The following is a 16,498-nucleotide window of genomic DNA, read 5'->3' on the forward strand; positions in this document are numbered from 1 at the left end:
ATCTCGTCTGATCTCAGAAGCTAAGCAATGTTGGGCTTGGTTAGTACTTGGATGGGAGACCACCTGGGAATATCAAGTGCTGCAGGCATTACATTTTACAATTGAAATGTGTGGAGGACAAAAGGAAATTTTGGAGGAATCACCCCCAGCTCACTAAACATAAAAGTCATGAAAGCAGAAATGCAATCGCCTGCGGCCACACCACCTTGAATAAGCCTGATCTCGTCTGATCTCAGAAGCTAAGCAATGTTGGGCTTGGTTAGTACTTGGATGGGAGACCACCTGGGAATATCAAGTGCTGCAGGCATTACATTTTACAATTGAAATGTGTGGAGGACAAAAGGAAATTTTGGAGGAATCACCCCCAGCTCACTAAACATAAAAGTCATGAAAGCAGAAATGCAATCGCCTGCGGCCACACCACCTTGAATAAGCCTGATCTCGTCTGATCTCAGAAGCTAAGCAATGTTGGGCTTGGTTAGTACTTGGATGGGAGACCACCTGGGAATATCAAGTGCTGCAGGCATTACATTTTACAATTGAAATGTGTGGAGGACAAAAGGAAATTTTGGAGGAATCACCCCCAGCTCACTAAACATAAAAGTCATGAAAGCAGAAATGCAATCGCCTGCGGCCACACCACCTTGAATAAGCCTGATCTCGTCTGATCTCAGAAGCTAAGCAATGTTGGGCTTGGTTAGTACTTGGATGGGAGACCACCTGGGAATATCAAGTGCTGCAGGCATTACATTTTACAATTGAAATGTGTGGAGGACAAAAGGAAATTTTGGAGGAATCACCCCCAGCTCACTAAACATAAAAGTCATGAAAGCAGAAATGCAATCGCCTGCGGCCACACCACCTTGAATAAGCCTGATCTCGTCTGATCTCAGAAGCTAAGCAATGTTGGGCTTGGTTAGTACTTGGATGGGAGACCACCTGGGAATATCAAGTGCTGCAGGCATTACATTTTACAATTGAAATGTGTGGAGGACAAAAGGAAATTTTGGAGGAATCACCCCCAGCTCACTAAACATAAAAGTCATGAAAGCAGAAATGCAATCGCCTGCGGCCACACCACCTTGAATAAGCCTGATCTCGTCTGATCTCAGAAGCTAAGCAATGTTGGGCTTGGTTAGTACTTGGATGGGAGACCACCTGGGAATATCAAGTGCTGCAGGCATTACATTTTACAATTGAAATGTGTGGAGGACAAAAGGAAATTTTGGAGGAATCACCCCCAGCTCACTAAACATAAAAGTCATGAAAGCAGAAATGCAATCGCCTGCGGCCACACCACCTTGAATAAGCCTGATCTCGTCTGATCTCAGAAGCTAAGCAATGTTGGGCTTGGTTAGTACTTGGATGGGAGACCACCTGGGAATATCAAGTGCTGCAGGCATTACATTTTACAATTGAAATGTGTGGAGGACAAAAGGAAATTTTGGAGGAATCACCCCCAGCTCACTAAACATAAAAGTCATGAAAGCAGAAATGCAATCGCCTGCGGCCACACCACCTTGAATAAGCCTGATCTCGTCTGATCTCAGAAGCTAAGCAATGTTGGGCTTGGTTAGTACTTGGATGGGAGACCACCTGGGAATATCAAGTGCTGCAGGCATTACATTTTACAATTGAAATGTGTGGAGGACAAAAGGAAATTTTGGAGGAATCACCCCCAGCTCACTAAACATAAAAGTCATGAAAGCAGAAATGCAATCGCCTGCGGCCACACCACCTTGAATAAGCCTGATCTCGTCTGATCTCAGAAGCTAAGCAATGTTGGGCTTGGTTAGTACTTGGATGGGAGACCACCTGGGAATATCAAGTGCTGCAGGCATTACATTTTACAATTGAAATGTGTGGAGGACAAAAGGAAATTTTGGAGGAATCACCCCCAGCTCACTAAACATAAAAGTCATGAAAGCAGAAATGCAATCGCCTGCGGCCACACCACCTTGAATAAGCCTGATCTCGTCTGATCTCAGAAGCTAAGCAATGTTGGGCTTGGTTAGTACTTGGATGGGAGACCACCTGGGAATATCAAGTGCTGCAGGCATTACATTTTACAATTGAAATGTGTGGAGGACAAAAGGAAATTTTGGAGGAATCACCCCCAGCTCACTAAACATAAAAGTCATGAAAGCAGAAATGCAATCGCCTGCGGCCACACCACCTTGAATAAGCCTGATCTCGTCTGATCTCAGAAGCTAAGCAATGTTGGGCTTGGTTAGTACTTGGATGGGAGACCACCTGGGAATATCAAGTGCTGCAGGCATTACATTTTACAATTGAAATGTGTGGAGGACAAAAGGAAATTTTGGAGGAATCACCCCCAGCTCACTAAACATAAAAGTCATGAAAGCAGAAATGCAATCGCCTGCGGCCACACCACCTTGAATAAGCCTGATCTCGTCTGATCTCAGAAGCTAAGCAATGTTGGGCTTGGTTAGTACTTGGATGGGAGACCACCTGGGAATATCAAGTGCTGCAGGCATTACATTTTACAATTGAAATGTGTGGAGGACAAAAGGAAATTTTGGAGGAATCACCCCCAGCTCACTAAACATAAAAGTCATGAAAGCAGAAATGCAATCGCCTGCGGCCACACCACCTTGAATAAGCCTGATCTCGTCTGATCTCAGAAGCTAAGCAATGTTGGGCTTGGTTAGTACTTGGATGGGAGACCACCTGGGAATATCAAGTGCTGCAGGCATTACATTTTACAATTGAAATGTGTGGAGGACAAAAGGAAATTTTGGAGGAATCACCCCCAGCTCACTAAACATAAAAGTCATGAAAGCAGAAATGCAATCGCCTGCGGCCACACCACCTTGAATAAGCCTGATCTCGTCTGATCTCAGAAGCTAAGCAATGTTGGGCTTGGTTAGTACTTGGATGGGAGACCACCTGGGAATATCAAGTGCTGCAGGCATTACATTTTACAATTGAAATGTGTGGAGGACAAAAGGAAATTTTGGAGGAATCACCCCCAGCTCACTAAACATAAAAGTCATGAAAGCAGAAATGCAATCGCCTGCGGCCACACCACCTTGAATAAGCCTGATCTCGTCTGATCTCAGAAGCTAAGCAATGTTGGGCTTGGTTAGTACTTGGATGGGAGACCACCTGGGAATATCAAGTGCTGCAGGCATTACATTTTACAATTGAAATGTGTGGAGGACAAAAGGAAATTTTGGAGGAATCACCCCCAGCTCACTAAACATAAAAGTCATGAAAGCAGAAATGCAATCGCCTGCGGCCACACCACCTTGAATAAGCCTGATCTCGTCTGATCTCAGAAGCTAAGCAATGTTGGGCTTGGTTAGTACTTGGATGGGAGACCACCTGGGAATATCAAGTGCTGCAGGCATTACATTTTACAATTGAAATGTGTGGAGGACAAAAGGAAATTTTGGAGGAATCACCCCCAGCTCACTAAACATAAAAGTCATGAAAGCAGAAATGCAATCGCCTGCGGCCACACCACCTTGAATAAGCCTGATCTCGTCTGATCTCAGAAGCTAAGCAATGTTGGGCTTGGTTAGTACTTGGATGGGAGACCACCTGGGAATATCAAGTGCTGCAGGCATTACATTTTACAATTGAAATGTGTGGAGGACAAAAGGAAATTTTGGAGGAATCACCCCCAGCTCACTAAACATAAAAGTCATGAAAGCAGAAATGCAATCGCCTGCGGCCACACCACCTTGAATAAGCCTGATCTCGTCTGATCTCAGAAGCTAAGCAATGTTGGGCTTGGTTAGTACTTGGATGGGAGACCACCTGGGAATATCAAGTGCTGCAGGCATTACATTTTACAATTGAAATGTGTGGAGGACAAAAGGAAATTTTGGAGGAATCACCCCCAGCTCACTAAACATAAAAGTCATGAAAGCAGAAATGCAATCGCCTGCGGCCACACCACCTTGAATAAGCCTGATCTCGTCTGATCTCAGAAGCTAAGCAATGTTGGGCTTGGTTAGTACTTGGATGGGAGACCACCTGGGAATATCAAGTGCTGCAGGCATTACATTTTACAATTGAAATGTGTGGAGGACAAAAGGAAATTTTGGAGGAATCACCCCCAGCTCACTAAACATAAAAGTCATGAAAGCAGAAATGCAATCGCCTGCGGCCACACCACCTTGAATAAGCCTGATCTCGTCTGATCTCAGAAGCTAAGCAATGTTGGGCTTGGTTAGTACTTGGATGGGAGACCACCTGGGAATATCAAGTGCTGCAGGCATTACATTTTACAATTGAAATGTGTGGAGGACAAAAGGAAATTTTGGAGGAATCACCCCCAGCTCACTAAACATAAAAGTCATGAAAGCAGAAATGCAATCGCCTGCGGCCACACCACCTTGAATAAGCCTGATCTCGTCTGATCTCAGAAGCTAAGCAATGTTGGGCTTGGTTAGTACTTGGATGGGAGACCACCTGGGAATATCAAGTGCTGCAGGCATTACATTTTACAATTGAAATGTGTGGAGGACAAAAGGAAATTTTGGAGGAATCACCCCCAGCTCACTAAACATAAAAGTCATGAAAGCAGAAATGCAATCGCCTGCGGCCACACCACCTTGAATAAGCCTGATCTCGTCTGATCTCAGAAGCTAAGCAATGTTGGGCTTGGTTAGTACTTGGATGGGAGACCACCTGGGAATATCAAGTGCTGCAGGCATTACATTTTACAATTGAAATGTGTGGAGGACAAAAGGAAATTTTGGAGGAATCACCCCCAGCTCACTAAACATAAAAGTCATGAAAGCAGAAATGCAATCGCCTGCGGCCACACCACCTTGAATAAGCCTGATCTCGTCTGATCTCAGAAGCTAAGCAATGTTGGGCTTGGTTAGTACTTGGATGGGAGACCACCTGGGAATATCAAGTGCTGCAGGCATTACATTTTACAATTGAAATGTGTGGAGGACAAAAGGAAATTTTGGAGGAATCACCCCCAGCTCACTAAACATAAAAGTCATGAAAGCAGAAATGCAATCGCCTGCGGCCACACCACCTTGAATAAGCCTGATCTCGTCTGATCTCAGAAGCTAAGCAATGTTGGGCTTGGTTAGTACTTGGATGGGAGACCACCTGGGAATATCAAGTGCTGCAGGCATTACATTTTACAATTGAAATGTGTGGAGGACAAAAGGAAATTTTGGAGGAATCACCCCCAGCTCACTAAACATAAAAGTCATGAAAGCAGAAATGCAATCGCCTGCGGCCACAGCACCTTGAATAAGCCTGATCTCGTCTGATCTCAGAAGCTAAGCAATGTTGGGCTTGGTTAGTACTTGGATGGGAGACCACCTGGGAATATCAAGTGCTGCAGGCATTACATTTTACAATTGAAATGTGTGGAGGACAAAAGGAAATTTTGGAGGAATCACCCCCAGCTCACTAAACATAAAAGTCATGAAAGCAGAAATGCAATCGCCTGCGGCCACACCACCTTGAATAAGCCTGATCTCGTCTGATCTCAGAAGCTAAGCAATGTTGGGCTTGGTTAGTACTTGGATGGGAGACCACCTGGGAATATCAAGTGCTGCAGGCATTACATTTTACAATTGAAATGTGTGGAGGACAAAAGGAAATTTTGGAGGAATCACCCCCAGCTCACTAAACATAAAAGTCATGAAAGCAGAAATGCAATCGCCTGCGGCCACACCACCTTGAATAAGCCTGATCTCGTCTGATCTCAGAAGCTAAGCAATGTTGGGCTTGGTTAGTACTTGGATGGGAGACCACCTGGGAATATCAAGTGCTGCAGGCATTACATTTTACAATTGAAATGTGTGGAGGACAAAAGGAAATTTTGGAGGAATCACCCCCAGCTCACTAAACATAAAAGTCATGAAAGCAGAAATGCAATCGCCTGCGGCCACACCACCTTGAATAAGCCTGATCTCGTCTGATCTCAGAAGCTAAGCAATGTTGGGCTTGGTTAGTACTTGGATGGGAGACCACCTGGGAATATCAAGTGCTGCAGGCATTACATTTTACAATTGAAATGTGTGGAGGACAAAAGGAAATTTTGGAGGAATCACCCCCAGCTCACTAAACATAAAAGTCATGAAAGCAGAAATGCAATCGCCTGCGGCCACACCACCTTGAATAAGCCTGATCTCGTCTGATCTCAGAAGCTAAGCAATGTTGGGCTTGGTTAGTACTTGGATGGGAGACCACCTGGGAATATCAAGTGCTGCAGGCATTACATTTTACAATTGAAATGTGTGGAGGACAAAAGGAAATTTTGGAGGAATCACCCCCAGCTCACTAAACATAAAAGTCATGAAAGCAGAAATGCAATCGCCTGCGGCCACACCACCTTGAATAAGCCTGATCTCGTCTGATCTCAGAAGCTAAGCAATGTTGGGCTTGGTTAGTACTTGGATGGGAGACCACCTGGGAATATCAAGTGCTGCAGGCATTACATTTTACAATTGAAATGTGTGGAGGACAAAAGGAAATTTTGGAGGAATCACCCCCAGCTCACTAAACATAAAAGTCATGAAAGCAGAAATGCAATCGCCTGCGGCCACACCACCTTGAATAAGCCTGATCTCGTCTGATCTCAGAAGCTAAGCAATGTTGGGCTTGGTTAGTACTTGGATGGGAGACCACCTGGGAATATCAAGTGCTGCAGGCATTACATTTTACAATTGAAATGTGTGGAGGACAAAAGGAAATTTTGGAGGAATCACCCCCAGCTCACTAAACATAAAAGTCATGAAAGCAGAAATGCAATCGCCTGCGGCCACACCACCTTGAATAAGCCTGATCTCGTCTGATCTCAGAAGCTAAGCAATGTTGGGCTTGGTTAGTACTTGGATGGGAGACCACCTGGGAATATCAAGTGCTGCAGGCATTACATTTTACAATTGAAATGTGTGGAGGACAAAAGGAAATTTTGGAGGAATCACCCCCAGCTCACTAAACATAAAAGTCATGAAAGCAGAAATGCAATCGCCTGCGGCCACACCACCTTGAATAAGCCTGATCTCGTCTGATCTCAGAAGCTAAGCAATGTTGGGCTTGGTTAGTACTTGGATGGGAGACCACCTGGGAATATCAAGTGCTGCAGGCATTACATTTTACAATTGAAATGTGTGGAGGACAAAAGGAAATTTTGGAGGAATCACCCCCAGCTCACTAAACATAAAAGTCATGAAAGCAGAAATGCAATCGCCTGCGGCCACACCACCTTGAATAAGCCTGATCTCGTCTGATCTCAGAAGCTAAGCAATGTTGGGCTTGGTTAGTACTTGGATGGGAGACCACCTGGGAATATCAAGTGCTGCAGGCATTACATTTTACAATTGAAATGTGTGGAGGACAAAAGGAAATTTTGGAGGAATCACCCCCAGCTCACTAAACATAAAAGTCATGAAAGCAGAAATGCAATCGCCTGCGGCCACACCACCTTGAATAAGCCTGATCTCGTCTGATCTCAGAAGCTAAGCAATGTTGGGCTTGGTTAGTACTTGGATGGGAGACCACCTGGGAATATCAAGTGCTGCAGGCATTACATTTTACAATTGAAATGTGTGGAGGACAAAAGGAAATTTTGGAGGAATCACCCCCAGCTCACTAAACATAAAAGTCATGAAAGCAGAAATGCAATCGCCTGCGGCCACACCACCTTGAATAAGCCTGATCTCGTCTGATCTCAGAAGCTAAGCAATGTTGGGCTTGGTTAGTACTTGGATGGGAGACCACCTGGGAATATCAAGTGCTGCAGGCATTACATTTTACAATTGAAATGTGTGGAGGACAAAAGGAAATTTTGGAGGAATCACCCCCAGCTCACTAAACATAAAAGTCATGAAAGCAGAAATGCAATCGCCTGCGGCCACACCACCTTGAATAAGCCTGATCTCGTCTGATCTCAGAAGCTAAGCAATGTTGGGCTTGGTTAGTACTTGGATGGGAGACCACCTGGGAATATCAAGTGCTGCAGGCATTACATTTTACAATTGAAATGTGTGGAGGACAAAAGGAAATTTTGGAGGAATCACCCCCAGCTCACTAAACATAAAAGTCATGAAAGCAGAAATGCAATCGCCTGCGGCCACACCACCTTGAATAAGCCTGATCTCGTCTGATCTCCGAAGCTAAGCAATGTTGGGCTTGGTTAGTACTTGGATGGGAGACCACCTGGGAATATCAAGTGCTGCAGGCATTACATTTTTGTAATTACATTTTACAATTGAAATGTGTGGAGGACAAAAGGAAATTTTGGAGGAATCACCCCCAGCTCACTAAACATAAAAGTCATGAAAGCAGAAATGCAATCGCCTGCGGCCACACCACCTTGAATAAGCCAGATCTCGTCTGATCTCAGAAGCTAAGCAATGTTGGGCTTGGTTAGTACTTGGATGGGAGACCACCTGGGAATATCAAGTGCTGCAGGCATTACATTTTTGTAATTACATTTTACAATTGAAATGTGTGGAGGACAAAAGGAAATTTTGGAGGAATCACCCCCAGCTCACTAAACATAAAAGTCATGAAAGCAGAAATGCAATCGCCTGCGGCCACACCACCTTGAGTAAGCCTGATCTCGTCTGATCTCAGAAGCTAAGCAATGTTGGGCTTGGTTAGTACTTGGATGGGAGACCACCTGGGAATATCAAGTGCTGCAGGCATTACATTTTACAATTGAAATGTGTGGAGGACAAAAGGAAATTTTGGAGGAATCACCCCCAGCTCACTAAACATAAAAGTCATGAAAGCAGAAATGCAATCGCCTGCGGCCACACCACCTTGAATAAGCCTGATCTCAGAAGCTAAGCAATGTTGGGCTTGGTTAGTACTTGGATGGGAGACCACCTGGGAATATCAAGTGCTGCAGGCATTACATTTTACAATTGAAATGTGTGGAGGACAAAAGGAAATTTTGGAGGAATCACCCCCAGCTCACTAAACATAAAAGTCATGAAAGCAGAAATGCAATCGCCTGCGGCCACACCACCTTGAATAAGCCTGATCTCGTCTGATCTCAGAAGCTAAGCAATGTTGGGCTTGGTTAGTACTTGGATGGGAGACCACCTGGGAATATCAAGTGCTGCAGGCATTACATTTTACAATTGAAATGTGTGGAGGACAAAAGGAAATTTTGGAGGAATCACCCCCAGCTCACTAAACATAAAAGTCATGAAAGCAGAAATGCAATCGCCTGCGGCCACACCACTTTGAATAAGCCTGATCTCGTCTGATCTCAGAAGCTAAGCAATGTTGGGCTTGGTTAGTACTTGGATGGGAGACCACCTGGGAATATCAAGTGCTGCAGGCATTACATTTTACAATTGAAATGTGTGGAGGACAAAAGGAAATTTTGGAGGAATCACCCCCAGCTCACTAAACATAAAAGTCATGAAAGCAGAAATGCAATCGCCTGCGGCCACACCACCTTGAATAAGCCTGATCTCGTCTGATCTCAGAAGCTAAGCAATGTTGGGCTTGGTTAGTACTTGGATGGGAGACCACCTGGGAATATCAAGTGCTGCAGGCATTACATTTTAGTAATTACATTTTACAATTGAAATGTGTGGAGGACAAAAGGAAATTTTGGAGGAATCACCCCCAGCTCACTAAACATAAAAGTCATGAAAGCAGAAATGCAATCGCCTGCGGCCACACCACCTTGAATAAGCCTGATCTCGTCTGATCTCAGAAGCTAAGCAATGTTGGGCTTGGTTAGTACTTGGATGGGAGACCACCTGGGAATATCAAGTGCTGCAGGCATTACATTTTACAATTGAAATGTGTGGAGGACAAAAGGAAATTTTGGAGGAATCACCCCCAGCTCACTAAACATAAAAGTCATGAAAGCAGAAATGCAATCGCCTGCGGCCACACCACCTTGAATAAGCCTGATCTCAGAAGCTAAGCAATGTTGGGCTTGGTTAGTACTTGGATGGGAGACCACCTGGGAATATCAAGTGCTGCAGGCATTACATTTTACAATTGAAATGTGTGGAGGACAAAAGGAAATTTTGGAGGAATCACCCCCAGCTCACTAAACATAAAAGTCATGAAAGCAGAAATGCAATCGCCTGCGGCCACAGCACCTTGCATAAGCCTGATCTCGTCTGATCTCAGAAGCTAAGCAATGTTGGGCTTGGTTAGTACTTGGATGGGAGACCTCCTGGGAATATCAAGTGCTGCAGGCATTACATTTTTGTAATTACATTTTACAATTGAAATGTGTGGAGGACAAAAGGAAATTTTGGAGGAATCACCCCCAGCTCACTAAACATAAAAGTCATGAAAGCAGAAATGCAATCGCCTGCGGCCACACCACCTTGAATAAGCCTGATCTCGTCTGATCTCAGAAGCTAAGCAATGTTGGGCTTGGTTAGTACTTGGATGGGAGACCACCTGGGAATATCAAGTGCTGCAGGCATTACATTTTTGTAATTACATTTTACAATTGAAATGTGTGGAGGACAAAAGGAAATTTTGGAGGAATCACCCCCAGCTCACTAAACATAAAAGTCATGAAAGCAGAAATGCAATCGCCTGCGGCCACACCACCTTGAATAAGCCTGATCTCGTCTGATCTCAGAAGCTAAGCAATGTTGGGCTTGGTTAGTACTTGGATGGGAGACCTCCTGGGAATATCAAGTGCTGCAGGCATTACATTTTTGTAATTACATTTTACAATTGAAATGTGTGGAGGACAAAAGGAAATTTTGGAGGAATCACCCCCAGCTCACTAAACATAAAAGTCATGAAAGCAGAAATGCAATCGCCTGCGGCCACACCACCTTGAATAAGCCTGATCTCGTCTGATCTCAGAAGCTAAGCAATGTTGGGCTTGGTTAGTACTTGGATGGGAGACCACCTGGGAATATCAAGTGCTGCAGGCATTACATTTTACAATTGAAATGTGTGGAGGACAAAAGGAAATTTTGGAGGAATCACCCCCAGCTCACTAAACATAAAAGTCATGAAAGCAGAAATGCAATCGCCTGCGGCCACACCACCTTGAATAAGCCTGATCTCGTCTGATCTCAGAAGCTAAGCAATGTTGGGCTTGGTTAGTACTTGGATGGGAGACCTCCTGGGAATATCAAGTGCTGCAGGCATTACATTTTACAATTGAAATGTGTGGAGGACAAAAGGAAATTTTGGAGGAATCACCCCCAGCTCACTAAACATAAAAGTCATGAAAGCAGAAATGCAATCGCCTGCGGCCACACCACCTTGAATAAGCCTGATCTCGTCTGATCTCAGAAGCTAAGCAATGTTGGGCTTGGTTAGTACTTGGATGGGAGACCACCTGGGAATATCAAGTGCTGCAGGCATTACATTTTTGTAATTACATTTTACAATTGAAATGTGTGGAGGACAAAAGGAAATTTTGGAGGAATCACCCCCAGCTCACTAAACATAAAAGTCATGAAAGCAGAAATGCAATCGCCTGCGGCCACACCACCTTGAATAAGCCTGATCTCGTCTGATCTCAGAAGCTAAGCAATGTTGGGCTTGGTTAGTACTTGGATGGGAGACCACCTGGGAATATCAAGTGCTGCAGCATTACATTTTTGTAATTACATTTTACAATTGAAATGTGTGGAGGACAAAAGGAAATTTTGGAGGAATCACCCCCAGCTCACTAAACATAAAAGTCATGAAAGCAGAAATGCAATCGCCTGCGGCCACACCACCTTGAATAAGCCTGATCTCGTCTGATCTCAGAAGCTAAGCAATGTTGGGCTTGGTTAGTACTTGGATGGGAGACCACCTGGGAATATCAAGTGCTGCAGGCATTACATTTTTGTAATTACATTTTACAATTGAAATGTGTGGAGGACAAAAGGAAATTTTGGAGGAATCACCCCCAGCTCACTAAACATAAAAGTCATGAAAGCAGAAATGCAATCGCCTGCGGCCACACCACCTTGAATAAGCCTGATCTCGTCTGATCTCAGAAGCTAAGCAATGTTGGGCTTGGTTAGTACTTGGATGGGAGACCACCTGGGAATATCAAGTGCTTCAGGCATTACATTTTAGTAATTACATTTTACAATTGAAATGTGTGGAGGACAAAAGGAAATTTTGGAGGAATCACCCCCAGCTCACTAAACATAAAAGTCATGAAAGCAGAAATGCAATCGCCTGCGGCCACACCACCTTGAATAAGCCTGATCTCGTCTGATCTCAGAAGCTAAGCAATGTTGGGCTTGGTTAGTACTTGGATGGGAGACCACCTGGGAATATCTAGTGCTGCAGGCATTACATTTTACAATTGAAATGTGTGGAGGACAAAAGGAAATTTTGGAGGAATCACCCCCAGCTCACTAAACATAAAAGTCATGAAAGCAGAAATGCAATCGCCTGCGGCCACACCACCTTGAATAAGCCTGATCTCGTCTGATCTCAGAAGCTAAGCAATGTTGGGCTTGGTTAGTACTTGGATGGGAGACCACCTGGGAATATCAAGTGCTGCAGGCATTACATTTTTGTAATTACATTTTACAATTGAAATGTGTGGAGGACAAAAGGAAATTTTGGAGGAATCACCCCCAGCTCACTAAACATAAAAGTCATGAAAGCAGAAATGCAATCGCCTGCGGCCACACCACCTTGAATAAGCCTGATCTCGTCTGATCTCAGAAGCTAAGCAATGTTGGGCTTGGTTAGTACTTGGATGGGAGACCACCTGGGAATATCAAGTGCTGCAGGCATTACATTTTACAATAGAAATGTGTGGAGGACAAAAGGAAATTTTGGAGGAATCACCCCCAGCTCACTAAACATAAAAGTCATGAAAGCAGAAATGCAATCGCCTGCGGCCACACCACCTTGAATAAGCCTGATCTCGTCTAATCTCAGAAACTAAGCAATGTTGGGCTTGGTTAGTACTTGGATGGGAGACCACCTGGGAATATCAAGTGCTGCAGGCATTACATTTTTGTAATTACATTTTACAATTGAAATGTGTGGAGGACAAAAGGAAATTTTGGAGGAATCACCCCCAGCTCACTAAACATAAAAGTCATGAAAGCAGAAATGCAATCGCCTGCGGCCACACCACCTTGAATAAGCCTGATCTCGTCTGATCTCAGAAGCTAAGCAATGTTGGGCTTGGTTAGTACTTGGATGGGAGACCACCTGGGAATATCAAGTGCTGCAGGCATTACATTTTACAATTGAAATGTGTGGAGGACAAAAGGAAATTTTGGAGGAATCACCCCCAGCTCACTAAACATAAAAGTCATGAAAGCAGAAATGCAATCGCCTGCGGCCACACCACCTTGAATAAGCCTGATCTCGTCTGATCTCAGAAGCTAAGCAATGTTGGGCTTGGTTAGTACTTGGATGGGAGACCACCTGGGAATATCAAGTGCTGCAGGCATTACCTTTTACAATTGAAATGTGTGGAGGACAAAAGGAAATTTTGGAGGAATCACCCCCAGCTCACTAAACATAAAAGTCATGAAAGCAGAAATGCAATCGCCTGCGGCCACACCACCTTGAATAAGCCTGATCTCGTCTGATCTCAGAAGCTAAGCAATGTTGGGCTTGGTTAGTACTTGGATGGGAGACCACCTGGGAATATCAAGTGCTGCAGGCATTACATTTTAGTAATTACATTTTACAATTGAAATGTGTGCATTTCTGCTTTCATGACTTTTATGTTTAGTGAGCTGGGGGTGATTCCTCCAAAATTTCCTTTTGTCCTCCACACATTTCAATTGTAAAATGTAATTACAAAAATGTAATGCCTGCAGCACTTGATATTCCCAGGTGGTCTCCCATCCAAAAGGAAATTTTGGAGGAATCACCCCCAGCTCACTAAACATAAAAGTCATGAAAGCAGAAATGCAATCGCCTGCGGCCACACCACCTTGAATAAGCCTGATCTCGTCTGATCTCAGAAGCTAAGCAATGTTGGGCTTGGTTAGTACTTGGATGGGAGACCACCTGGGAATATCAAGTGCTGCAGGCATTACATTTTACAATAGAAATGTGTGGAGGACAAAAGGAAATTTTGGAGGAATCACCCCCAGCTCACTAAACATAAAAGTCATGAAAGCAGAAATGCCATCGCCTGCGGCCACACCACCTTGAATAAGCCTGATCTTGTCTGATCTCAGAAGCTAAGCAATGTTGGGCTTGGTTAGTACTTGGATGGGAGACCACCTGGGAATATCAAGTGCTGCAGGCATTACATTTTACAATTGAAATGTGTGGATGACAAAAGGAAATTTTGGAGGAATCACCCCCAGCTCACTAAACATAAAAGTCATGAAAGCAGAAAGGCAATCGCCTGCGGCCACACCACCTTGAATAAGCCTGATCTCGTCTGATCTCAGAAGCTAAGCAATGTTGGGCTTGGTTAGTCTTTGGATGGGAGACCACCTGGGAATATCAAGTGCTGCAGGCATTACATTTTAGTAATTACATTTTACAATTGAAATGTGTGGAGGACAAAAGGAAATTTTGGAGGAATCACCCCCAGCTCACTAAACATAAAAGTCATGAAAGCAGAACTGCAATCGCCTGCGGCCACACCACCTTGAATAAGCCTGATCTCGTCTGATCTCAGAAGCTAAGCAATGTTGGGCTTGGTTAGTACTTGGATGGGAGACCACCTGGGAATATCAAGTGCTGCAGGCATTACATTTTACAATTGAAATGTGTGGAGGACAAAAGGAAATTTTGGAGGAATCACCCCCAGCTCACTAAACATAAAAGTCATGAAAGCAGAAATGCAATCGCCTGCGGCCACACCACCTTGAATAAGCCTGATCTCGTCTGATCTCAGAAGCTAAGCAATGTTGGGCTTGGTTAGTACTTGGATGGGAGACCACCTGGGAATATCAAGTGCTGCAGGCATTACATTTTTGTAATTACATTTTACAATTGAAATGTGTGGAGGACAAAAGGAAATTTTGGAGGAATCACCCCCAGCTCACTAAACATAAAAGTCATGAAAGCAGAAATGCCATCGCCTGCGGCCACACCACCTTGAATAAGCCTGATCTCGTCTGATCTCAGAAGCTAAGCAACGTTGGGCTTGGTTAGTACTTGGATGGGAGACCACCTGGGAATATCAAGTGCTGCAGGCATTACATTTTAGTAATTACATTTTACAATTGAAATGTGTGGAGGACAAAAGGAAATTTTGGAGGAATCACCCCCAGCTCACTAAACATAAAAGTCATGAAAGCAGAAATGCAATCGCCTGCGGCCACACCACCTTGAATAAGCCTGATCTCGTCTGATCTCAGAAGCTAAGCAACGTTGGGCTTGGTTAGTACTTGGATGGGAGACCACCTGGGAATATCAAGTGCTGCAGGCATTACATTTTACAATTGAAATGTGTGGAGGACAAAAGGAAATTTTGGAGGAATCACCCCCAGCTCACTAAACATAAAAGTCATGAAAGCAGAAATGCAAATGCCTGCGGCCACACCACCTTGAATAAGCCTGATCTCGTCTATTCTCAGAAGCTAAGCAATGTTGGGCTTGGTTAGTACTTGGATGGGAGACCACCTGGGAATATCAAGTGCTGCAGGTATTACATTTTACAATTGAAATGTGTGGAGGACAAAAGGAAATTTTGGAGGAATCACCCCCAGCTCACTAAACATAAAAGTCATGAAAGCAGAAATGCAATCGCCTGCGGCCACACCACCTTGAATAAGCCTGATCTCGTCTGATCTCAGAAGCTAAGCAATGTTGGGCTTGGTTAGTACTTGGATGGGAGACCACCTGGGAATATCAAGTGCTGCAGGCATTACATTTTACAATTGAAATGTGTGGAGGACAAAAGGAAATTTTGGAGGAATCACCCCCAGCTCACTAAACATAAAAGTCATGAAAGCAGAAATGCAATCGCCTGCGGCCACACCACCTTGAATAAGCCTGATCTCGTCTGATCTCAGAAGCTAAGCAATGTTGGGCTTGGTTAGTACTTGGATGGGAGACCACCTGGGAATATCAAGTGCTGCAGGCATTACATTTTTGTAATTACATTTTACAATTGAAATGTGTGGACGACAAAAGGAAATTTTGGAGGAATCACCCCCAGCTCACTAAACATAAAAGTCATGAAAGCAGAAATGCAATCGCCTGCGGCCACACCACCTTGAATAAGCCTGATCTCGTCTGATCTCAGAAGCTAAGCAATGTTGGGCTTGGTTAGTACTTGGATGGGAGACCACCTGGGAATATCAAGTGCTGCAGGCATTACATTTTTGGCATTACATTTTACAATTGAAATGTGTGGAGGACAAAAGGAAATTTTGGAGGAATCACCCCCAGCTCACTAAACATAAAAGTCATGAAAGCAGAAATGCAATCGCCTGCGGCCACACCACCTTGAATAAGCCTGATCTCGTCTGATCTCAGAAGCTAAGCAATGTTGGGCTTGGTTAGTACTTGGATGGGAGACCACCTGGGAATATCAAGTGCTGCAGGCATTACATTTTTGTAATTACATTTTACAATTGAAATGTGTGGAGGACAAAAG

At 44.2% G+C, this 16,498-nt stretch overlaps 69 non-coding genes and 4 pseudogenes across 69 annotated transcripts; all 73 read left to right on the plus strand.

Annotated features, from left to right (window-relative positions):
* The first annotated feature begins 188 nt into the window (after positions 1 to 188).
* LOC131730902 (5S ribosomal RNA) lies at positions 189 to 307 on the plus strand. Its single transcript, XR_009324412.1, has one exon. It is a non-coding gene; the product is annotated as a 5S ribosomal RNA (ribosomal RNA).
* Positions 308 to 407: 100 nt separating this feature from the next.
* Positions 408 to 526, plus strand: LOC131730588 (5S ribosomal RNA). Its single transcript, XR_009324116.1, has one exon. It is a non-coding gene; the product is annotated as a 5S ribosomal RNA (ribosomal RNA).
* A 100-nt stretch (positions 527 to 626) lies between these two features.
* On the plus strand, positions 627 to 745 carry LOC131730599 (5S ribosomal RNA). The gene has a single exon (XR_009324127.1). It is a non-coding gene; the product is annotated as a 5S ribosomal RNA (ribosomal RNA).
* A 100-nt stretch (positions 746 to 845) lies between these two features.
* Positions 846 to 964, plus strand: LOC131730610 (5S ribosomal RNA). Its single transcript, XR_009324138.1, has one exon. It is a non-coding gene; the product is annotated as a 5S ribosomal RNA (ribosomal RNA).
* A 100-nt stretch (positions 965 to 1,064) lies between these two features.
* Positions 1,065 to 1,183, plus strand: LOC131730621 (5S ribosomal RNA). The gene has a single exon (XR_009324149.1). It is a non-coding gene; the product is annotated as a 5S ribosomal RNA (ribosomal RNA).
* Positions 1,184 to 1,283: 100 nt separating this feature from the next.
* LOC131730632 (5S ribosomal RNA) lies at positions 1,284 to 1,402 on the plus strand. The gene has a single exon (XR_009324160.1). It is a non-coding gene; the product is annotated as a 5S ribosomal RNA (ribosomal RNA).
* A 100-nt stretch (positions 1,403 to 1,502) lies between these two features.
* LOC131730643 (5S ribosomal RNA) lies at positions 1,503 to 1,621 on the plus strand. Its single transcript, XR_009324171.1, has one exon. It is a non-coding gene; the product is annotated as a 5S ribosomal RNA (ribosomal RNA).
* Positions 1,622 to 1,721: 100 nt separating this feature from the next.
* On the plus strand, positions 1,722 to 1,840 carry LOC131730655 (5S ribosomal RNA). Its single transcript, XR_009324183.1, has one exon. It is a non-coding gene; the product is annotated as a 5S ribosomal RNA (ribosomal RNA).
* A 100-nt stretch (positions 1,841 to 1,940) lies between these two features.
* On the plus strand, positions 1,941 to 2,059 carry LOC131730666 (5S ribosomal RNA). Its single transcript, XR_009324194.1, has one exon. It is a non-coding gene; the product is annotated as a 5S ribosomal RNA (ribosomal RNA).
* A 100-nt stretch (positions 2,060 to 2,159) lies between these two features.
* Positions 2,160 to 2,278, plus strand: LOC131730677 (5S ribosomal RNA). Its single transcript, XR_009324205.1, has one exon. It is a non-coding gene; the product is annotated as a 5S ribosomal RNA (ribosomal RNA).
* A 100-nt stretch (positions 2,279 to 2,378) lies between these two features.
* LOC131730689 (5S ribosomal RNA) lies at positions 2,379 to 2,497 on the plus strand. The gene has a single exon (XR_009324216.1). It is a non-coding gene; the product is annotated as a 5S ribosomal RNA (ribosomal RNA).
* A 100-nt stretch (positions 2,498 to 2,597) lies between these two features.
* Positions 2,598 to 2,716, plus strand: LOC131730701 (5S ribosomal RNA). Its single transcript, XR_009324228.1, has one exon. It is a non-coding gene; the product is annotated as a 5S ribosomal RNA (ribosomal RNA).
* Positions 2,717 to 2,816: 100 nt separating this feature from the next.
* LOC131730713 (5S ribosomal RNA) lies at positions 2,817 to 2,935 on the plus strand. Its single transcript, XR_009324240.1, has one exon. It is a non-coding gene; the product is annotated as a 5S ribosomal RNA (ribosomal RNA).
* Positions 2,936 to 3,035: 100 nt separating this feature from the next.
* Positions 3,036 to 3,154, plus strand: LOC131730724 (5S ribosomal RNA). The gene has a single exon (XR_009324251.1). It is a non-coding gene; the product is annotated as a 5S ribosomal RNA (ribosomal RNA).
* A 100-nt stretch (positions 3,155 to 3,254) lies between these two features.
* LOC131730736 (5S ribosomal RNA) lies at positions 3,255 to 3,373 on the plus strand. Its single transcript, XR_009324262.1, has one exon. It is a non-coding gene; the product is annotated as a 5S ribosomal RNA (ribosomal RNA).
* Positions 3,374 to 3,473: 100 nt separating this feature from the next.
* On the plus strand, positions 3,474 to 3,592 carry LOC131730748 (5S ribosomal RNA). Its single transcript, XR_009324273.1, has one exon. It is a non-coding gene; the product is annotated as a 5S ribosomal RNA (ribosomal RNA).
* Positions 3,593 to 3,692: 100 nt separating this feature from the next.
* LOC131730759 (5S ribosomal RNA) lies at positions 3,693 to 3,811 on the plus strand. Its single transcript, XR_009324284.1, has one exon. It is a non-coding gene; the product is annotated as a 5S ribosomal RNA (ribosomal RNA).
* Positions 3,812 to 3,911: 100 nt separating this feature from the next.
* Positions 3,912 to 4,030, plus strand: LOC131730772 (5S ribosomal RNA). Its single transcript, XR_009324296.1, has one exon. It is a non-coding gene; the product is annotated as a 5S ribosomal RNA (ribosomal RNA).
* A 100-nt stretch (positions 4,031 to 4,130) lies between these two features.
* On the plus strand, positions 4,131 to 4,249 carry LOC131730783 (5S ribosomal RNA). The gene has a single exon (XR_009324307.1). It is a non-coding gene; the product is annotated as a 5S ribosomal RNA (ribosomal RNA).
* Positions 4,250 to 4,349: 100 nt separating this feature from the next.
* On the plus strand, positions 4,350 to 4,468 carry LOC131730794 (5S ribosomal RNA). The gene has a single exon (XR_009324318.1). It is a non-coding gene; the product is annotated as a 5S ribosomal RNA (ribosomal RNA).
* Positions 4,469 to 4,568: 100 nt separating this feature from the next.
* On the plus strand, positions 4,569 to 4,687 carry LOC131730805 (5S ribosomal RNA). Its single transcript, XR_009324329.1, has one exon. It is a non-coding gene; the product is annotated as a 5S ribosomal RNA (ribosomal RNA).
* Positions 4,688 to 4,787: 100 nt separating this feature from the next.
* LOC131730817 (5S ribosomal RNA) lies at positions 4,788 to 4,906 on the plus strand. Its single transcript, XR_009324341.1, has one exon. It is a non-coding gene; the product is annotated as a 5S ribosomal RNA (ribosomal RNA).
* A 100-nt stretch (positions 4,907 to 5,006) lies between these two features.
* Positions 5,007 to 5,125, plus strand: LOC131730828 (5S ribosomal RNA). The gene has a single exon (XR_009324352.1). It is a non-coding gene; the product is annotated as a 5S ribosomal RNA (ribosomal RNA).
* Positions 5,126 to 5,225: 100 nt separating this feature from the next.
* On the plus strand, positions 5,226 to 5,344 carry LOC131730860 (5S ribosomal RNA). The gene has a single exon (XR_009324384.1). It is a non-coding gene; the product is annotated as a 5S ribosomal RNA (ribosomal RNA).
* A 100-nt stretch (positions 5,345 to 5,444) lies between these two features.
* Positions 5,445 to 5,563, plus strand: LOC131730840 (5S ribosomal RNA). The gene has a single exon (XR_009324364.1). It is a non-coding gene; the product is annotated as a 5S ribosomal RNA (ribosomal RNA).
* Positions 5,564 to 5,663: 100 nt separating this feature from the next.
* On the plus strand, positions 5,664 to 5,782 carry LOC131730851 (5S ribosomal RNA). Its single transcript, XR_009324375.1, has one exon. It is a non-coding gene; the product is annotated as a 5S ribosomal RNA (ribosomal RNA).
* A 100-nt stretch (positions 5,783 to 5,882) lies between these two features.
* On the plus strand, positions 5,883 to 6,001 carry LOC131730862 (5S ribosomal RNA). The gene has a single exon (XR_009324386.1). It is a non-coding gene; the product is annotated as a 5S ribosomal RNA (ribosomal RNA).
* A 100-nt stretch (positions 6,002 to 6,101) lies between these two features.
* Positions 6,102 to 6,220, plus strand: LOC131730873 (5S ribosomal RNA). Its single transcript, XR_009324396.1, has one exon. It is a non-coding gene; the product is annotated as a 5S ribosomal RNA (ribosomal RNA).
* A 100-nt stretch (positions 6,221 to 6,320) lies between these two features.
* Positions 6,321 to 6,439, plus strand: LOC131730884 (5S ribosomal RNA). The gene has a single exon (XR_009324397.1). It is a non-coding gene; the product is annotated as a 5S ribosomal RNA (ribosomal RNA).
* A 100-nt stretch (positions 6,440 to 6,539) lies between these two features.
* Positions 6,540 to 6,658, plus strand: LOC131730888 (5S ribosomal RNA). The gene has a single exon (XR_009324398.1). It is a non-coding gene; the product is annotated as a 5S ribosomal RNA (ribosomal RNA).
* Positions 6,659 to 6,758: 100 nt separating this feature from the next.
* LOC131730889 (5S ribosomal RNA) lies at positions 6,759 to 6,877 on the plus strand. Its single transcript, XR_009324399.1, has one exon. It is a non-coding gene; the product is annotated as a 5S ribosomal RNA (ribosomal RNA).
* Positions 6,878 to 6,977: 100 nt separating this feature from the next.
* Positions 6,978 to 7,096, plus strand: LOC131730890 (5S ribosomal RNA). The gene has a single exon (XR_009324400.1). It is a non-coding gene; the product is annotated as a 5S ribosomal RNA (ribosomal RNA).
* A 100-nt stretch (positions 7,097 to 7,196) lies between these two features.
* LOC131730892 (5S ribosomal RNA) lies at positions 7,197 to 7,315 on the plus strand. The gene has a single exon (XR_009324402.1). It is a non-coding gene; the product is annotated as a 5S ribosomal RNA (ribosomal RNA).
* Positions 7,316 to 7,415: 100 nt separating this feature from the next.
* Positions 7,416 to 7,534, plus strand: LOC131730893 (5S ribosomal RNA). Its single transcript, XR_009324403.1, has one exon. It is a non-coding gene; the product is annotated as a 5S ribosomal RNA (ribosomal RNA).
* Positions 7,535 to 7,634: 100 nt separating this feature from the next.
* Positions 7,635 to 7,753, plus strand: LOC131730894 (5S ribosomal RNA). Its single transcript, XR_009324404.1, has one exon. It is a non-coding gene; the product is annotated as a 5S ribosomal RNA (ribosomal RNA).
* A 100-nt stretch (positions 7,754 to 7,853) lies between these two features.
* On the plus strand, positions 7,854 to 7,972 carry LOC131730895 (5S ribosomal RNA). Its single transcript, XR_009324405.1, has one exon. It is a non-coding gene; the product is annotated as a 5S ribosomal RNA (ribosomal RNA).
* Positions 7,973 to 8,072: 100 nt separating this feature from the next.
* On the plus strand, positions 8,073 to 8,191 carry LOC131730853 (5S ribosomal RNA). The gene has a single exon (XR_009324377.1). It is a non-coding gene; the product is annotated as a 5S ribosomal RNA (ribosomal RNA).
* A 114-nt stretch (positions 8,192 to 8,305) lies between these two features.
* LOC131730850 (5S ribosomal RNA) lies at positions 8,306 to 8,424 on the plus strand. Its single transcript, XR_009324374.1, has one exon. It is a non-coding gene; the product is annotated as a 5S ribosomal RNA (ribosomal RNA).
* Positions 8,425 to 8,538: 114 nt separating this feature from the next.
* LOC131730844 (5S ribosomal RNA) lies at positions 8,539 to 8,657 on the plus strand. The gene has a single exon (XR_009324368.1). It is a non-coding gene; the product is annotated as a 5S ribosomal RNA (ribosomal RNA).
* A 100-nt stretch (positions 8,658 to 8,757) lies between these two features.
* On the plus strand, positions 8,758 to 8,866 carry LOC131730882 (5S ribosomal RNA; annotated as a pseudogene).
* Positions 8,867 to 8,966: 100 nt separating this feature from the next.
* LOC131730896 (5S ribosomal RNA) lies at positions 8,967 to 9,085 on the plus strand. Its single transcript, XR_009324406.1, has one exon. It is a non-coding gene; the product is annotated as a 5S ribosomal RNA (ribosomal RNA).
* Positions 9,086 to 9,185: 100 nt separating this feature from the next.
* On the plus strand, positions 9,186 to 9,304 carry LOC131730582 (5S ribosomal RNA). The gene has a single exon (XR_009324110.1). It is a non-coding gene; the product is annotated as a 5S ribosomal RNA (ribosomal RNA).
* Positions 9,305 to 9,404: 100 nt separating this feature from the next.
* Positions 9,405 to 9,523, plus strand: LOC131730897 (5S ribosomal RNA). Its single transcript, XR_009324407.1, has one exon. It is a non-coding gene; the product is annotated as a 5S ribosomal RNA (ribosomal RNA).
* Positions 9,524 to 9,637: 114 nt separating this feature from the next.
* On the plus strand, positions 9,638 to 9,756 carry LOC131730898 (5S ribosomal RNA). The gene has a single exon (XR_009324408.1). It is a non-coding gene; the product is annotated as a 5S ribosomal RNA (ribosomal RNA).
* Positions 9,757 to 9,856: 100 nt separating this feature from the next.
* LOC131730883 (5S ribosomal RNA) lies at positions 9,857 to 9,965 on the plus strand (annotated as a pseudogene).
* Positions 9,966 to 10,065: 100 nt separating this feature from the next.
* LOC131730868 (5S ribosomal RNA) lies at positions 10,066 to 10,184 on the plus strand. The gene has a single exon (XR_009324392.1). It is a non-coding gene; the product is annotated as a 5S ribosomal RNA (ribosomal RNA).
* A 114-nt stretch (positions 10,185 to 10,298) lies between these two features.
* LOC131730899 (5S ribosomal RNA) lies at positions 10,299 to 10,417 on the plus strand. Its single transcript, XR_009324409.1, has one exon. It is a non-coding gene; the product is annotated as a 5S ribosomal RNA (ribosomal RNA).
* A 114-nt stretch (positions 10,418 to 10,531) lies between these two features.
* Positions 10,532 to 10,650, plus strand: LOC131730811 (5S ribosomal RNA). The gene has a single exon (XR_009324335.1). It is a non-coding gene; the product is annotated as a 5S ribosomal RNA (ribosomal RNA).
* Positions 10,651 to 10,764: 114 nt separating this feature from the next.
* Positions 10,765 to 10,883, plus strand: LOC131730900 (5S ribosomal RNA). Its single transcript, XR_009324410.1, has one exon. It is a non-coding gene; the product is annotated as a 5S ribosomal RNA (ribosomal RNA).
* Positions 10,884 to 10,983: 100 nt separating this feature from the next.
* LOC131730891 (5S ribosomal RNA) lies at positions 10,984 to 11,102 on the plus strand. Its single transcript, XR_009324401.1, has one exon. It is a non-coding gene; the product is annotated as a 5S ribosomal RNA (ribosomal RNA).
* Positions 11,103 to 11,202: 100 nt separating this feature from the next.
* LOC131730901 (5S ribosomal RNA) lies at positions 11,203 to 11,321 on the plus strand. Its single transcript, XR_009324411.1, has one exon. It is a non-coding gene; the product is annotated as a 5S ribosomal RNA (ribosomal RNA).
* Positions 11,322 to 11,435: 114 nt separating this feature from the next.
* On the plus strand, positions 11,436 to 11,554 carry LOC131730870 (5S ribosomal RNA). The gene has a single exon (XR_009324394.1). It is a non-coding gene; the product is annotated as a 5S ribosomal RNA (ribosomal RNA).
* Positions 11,555 to 11,667: 113 nt separating this feature from the next.
* Positions 11,668 to 11,786, plus strand: LOC131730903 (5S ribosomal RNA). The gene has a single exon (XR_009324413.1). It is a non-coding gene; the product is annotated as a 5S ribosomal RNA (ribosomal RNA).
* Positions 11,787 to 11,900: 114 nt separating this feature from the next.
* LOC131730864 (5S ribosomal RNA) lies at positions 11,901 to 12,019 on the plus strand. Its single transcript, XR_009324388.1, has one exon. It is a non-coding gene; the product is annotated as a 5S ribosomal RNA (ribosomal RNA).
* Positions 12,020 to 12,133: 114 nt separating this feature from the next.
* On the plus strand, positions 12,134 to 12,252 carry LOC131730821 (5S ribosomal RNA). The gene has a single exon (XR_009324345.1). It is a non-coding gene; the product is annotated as a 5S ribosomal RNA (ribosomal RNA).
* Positions 12,253 to 12,352: 100 nt separating this feature from the next.
* LOC131730904 (5S ribosomal RNA) lies at positions 12,353 to 12,471 on the plus strand. The gene has a single exon (XR_009324414.1). It is a non-coding gene; the product is annotated as a 5S ribosomal RNA (ribosomal RNA).
* Positions 12,472 to 12,585: 114 nt separating this feature from the next.
* On the plus strand, positions 12,586 to 12,704 carry LOC131730905 (5S ribosomal RNA). The gene has a single exon (XR_009324415.1). It is a non-coding gene; the product is annotated as a 5S ribosomal RNA (ribosomal RNA).
* A 100-nt stretch (positions 12,705 to 12,804) lies between these two features.
* Positions 12,805 to 12,923, plus strand: LOC131730865 (5S ribosomal RNA). The gene has a single exon (XR_009324389.1). It is a non-coding gene; the product is annotated as a 5S ribosomal RNA (ribosomal RNA).
* A 114-nt stretch (positions 12,924 to 13,037) lies between these two features.
* On the plus strand, positions 13,038 to 13,156 carry LOC131730906 (5S ribosomal RNA). Its single transcript, XR_009324416.1, has one exon. It is a non-coding gene; the product is annotated as a 5S ribosomal RNA (ribosomal RNA).
* Positions 13,157 to 13,256: 100 nt separating this feature from the next.
* Positions 13,257 to 13,375, plus strand: LOC131730907 (5S ribosomal RNA). The gene has a single exon (XR_009324417.1). It is a non-coding gene; the product is annotated as a 5S ribosomal RNA (ribosomal RNA).
* A 100-nt stretch (positions 13,376 to 13,475) lies between these two features.
* Positions 13,476 to 13,594, plus strand: LOC131730583 (5S ribosomal RNA). Its single transcript, XR_009324111.1, has one exon. It is a non-coding gene; the product is annotated as a 5S ribosomal RNA (ribosomal RNA).
* Positions 13,595 to 13,850: 256 nt separating this feature from the next.
* On the plus strand, positions 13,851 to 13,969 carry LOC131730584 (5S ribosomal RNA). Its single transcript, XR_009324112.1, has one exon. It is a non-coding gene; the product is annotated as a 5S ribosomal RNA (ribosomal RNA).
* Positions 13,970 to 14,069: 100 nt separating this feature from the next.
* LOC131730854 (5S ribosomal RNA) lies at positions 14,070 to 14,188 on the plus strand. Its single transcript, XR_009324378.1, has one exon. It is a non-coding gene; the product is annotated as a 5S ribosomal RNA (ribosomal RNA).
* Positions 14,189 to 14,288: 100 nt separating this feature from the next.
* LOC131730874 (5S ribosomal RNA) lies at positions 14,289 to 14,407 on the plus strand (annotated as a pseudogene).
* Positions 14,408 to 14,521: 114 nt separating this feature from the next.
* Positions 14,522 to 14,640, plus strand: LOC131730585 (5S ribosomal RNA). Its single transcript, XR_009324113.1, has one exon. It is a non-coding gene; the product is annotated as a 5S ribosomal RNA (ribosomal RNA).
* Positions 14,641 to 14,740: 100 nt separating this feature from the next.
* Positions 14,741 to 14,859, plus strand: LOC131730586 (5S ribosomal RNA). The gene has a single exon (XR_009324114.1). It is a non-coding gene; the product is annotated as a 5S ribosomal RNA (ribosomal RNA).
* Positions 14,860 to 14,973: 114 nt separating this feature from the next.
* On the plus strand, positions 14,974 to 15,092 carry LOC131730824 (5S ribosomal RNA). Its single transcript, XR_009324348.1, has one exon. It is a non-coding gene; the product is annotated as a 5S ribosomal RNA (ribosomal RNA).
* A 114-nt stretch (positions 15,093 to 15,206) lies between these two features.
* Positions 15,207 to 15,325, plus strand: LOC131730825 (5S ribosomal RNA). The gene has a single exon (XR_009324349.1). It is a non-coding gene; the product is annotated as a 5S ribosomal RNA (ribosomal RNA).
* Positions 15,326 to 15,425: 100 nt separating this feature from the next.
* Positions 15,426 to 15,544, plus strand: LOC131730879 (5S ribosomal RNA; annotated as a pseudogene).
* Positions 15,545 to 15,644: 100 nt separating this feature from the next.
* LOC131730587 (5S ribosomal RNA) lies at positions 15,645 to 15,763 on the plus strand. Its single transcript, XR_009324115.1, has one exon. It is a non-coding gene; the product is annotated as a 5S ribosomal RNA (ribosomal RNA).
* Positions 15,764 to 15,863: 100 nt separating this feature from the next.
* Positions 15,864 to 15,982, plus strand: LOC131730589 (5S ribosomal RNA). The gene has a single exon (XR_009324117.1). It is a non-coding gene; the product is annotated as a 5S ribosomal RNA (ribosomal RNA).
* A 114-nt stretch (positions 15,983 to 16,096) lies between these two features.
* On the plus strand, positions 16,097 to 16,215 carry LOC131730590 (5S ribosomal RNA). Its single transcript, XR_009324118.1, has one exon. It is a non-coding gene; the product is annotated as a 5S ribosomal RNA (ribosomal RNA).
* A 114-nt stretch (positions 16,216 to 16,329) lies between these two features.
* Positions 16,330 to 16,448, plus strand: LOC131730591 (5S ribosomal RNA). The gene has a single exon (XR_009324119.1). It is a non-coding gene; the product is annotated as a 5S ribosomal RNA (ribosomal RNA).
* The last annotated feature ends 50 nt before the right edge of the window (positions 16,449 to 16,498 follow it).

The sequence above is a fragment of the Acipenser ruthenus genome, unplaced genomic scaffold (genome assembly GCF_902713425.1).
Source record: "Acipenser ruthenus unplaced genomic scaffold, fAciRut3.2 maternal haplotype, whole genome shotgun sequence".
NCBI classification, from domain to species: domain Eukaryota; kingdom Metazoa; phylum Chordata; class Actinopteri; order Acipenseriformes; family Acipenseridae; genus Acipenser; species Acipenser ruthenus.